The sequence below is a fragment of the Sinocyclocheilus grahami genome, unplaced genomic scaffold (genome assembly GCF_001515645.1).
Source record: "Sinocyclocheilus grahami isolate Dianchi unplaced genomic scaffold, SAMN03320097.WGS_v1.1 scaffold4085.1, whole genome shotgun sequence".
Lineage (NCBI taxonomy): Eukaryota > Metazoa > Chordata > Actinopteri > Cypriniformes > Cyprinidae > Sinocyclocheilus > Sinocyclocheilus grahami.
In genome coordinates this window covers 14,451-15,306 of record NW_015509090.1, presented here as the reverse complement: position 1 = coordinate 15,306, position 856 = coordinate 14,451, and the positions used below count along the sequence as shown (strand labels likewise).

Here is an 856-nt window from a genome sequence, read left to right as displayed (position 1 = left end):
AAAAAAAAACATTTTCAAATGTTAAAACAGTTCAAAGAAAAAAACGTTTTGAAACTAACTTTCAAACAAGTTTGAAACGTTCAAACAAAACTTAAAACATTCAAACATACATTGTTTCCAAATATAGTTCAAACAACGCCGAAACAAACATTACATTGTTTAAAAACCATTAAAATGAAGTCCAAACAAGTTTGAAATAAAGTTTCAACAGTTTTTGAAGCAACATTAAAACAATATTCTTCTGAAAAAAAAAAGTTCAAACTATGTTGAAACTAACCTTCAGACAAACAAACATAAGTTTTGACTGTGATATCAACTTAATAGACTCAAAATACCTGTAGACTATGTCTGATCGTCTCCTCTCCTTTAGATTTGGCGATTGCGAGCTGTTCTCTCACAGTCTCCTGACGTGTATGAAGAACGTGAAGAGCCTCCTGTAGATCGTAGACACCATCCTAAGAGAAAGCGAGAAAAGGTGAAATGAGGGATGAGCACATGGACAACTTTCAATAAAATTAGCTGAGACAGAAGTGAGTGAGTTTTATATCTCCATGATAGCTTAATTTATTTGCATCTCTGGTGCAACCATGACATTTGCACAAATGGAAAAAGCTGTTAGTACGAACTGAGTCATCACATCTGTAGTCCACAGTGCCTGAGGAGGTAAGTCATGCTGCTGGCGAGATGAACCATCCAAATAATCATATTTTACACTTTTGTAGCATTTACTCTTCCTCCCCAAAACTCTACTTATAATGTCAGTCAAGGTTTTTCCACTAAAAATATTCATTATTTAGTAGATGACCATTTTCTGTCCTCTCTCTGAACCCAGAAACGCGCAATTACGCAAGCAAAG

At 34.8% G+C, this 856-nt stretch overlaps 1 long non-coding RNA gene across 1 annotated transcript in view; it reads right to left on the bottom strand.

Moving 5' to 3' along the window:
* The window catches only part of LOC107576643 (uncharacterized), a 1,599-nt gene extending 1,144 nt beyond the window's left edge, over window positions 1–455 (bottom strand). The window contains exon 1 of the long non-coding RNA XR_001608090.1: window positions 336–455. This is a non-coding gene — a long non-coding RNA (uncharacterized lncRNA). The remainder of the gene's footprint in view (window positions 1–335) is intronic.
* Between the last annotated feature and the right edge of the window lie 401 nt (window positions 456–856).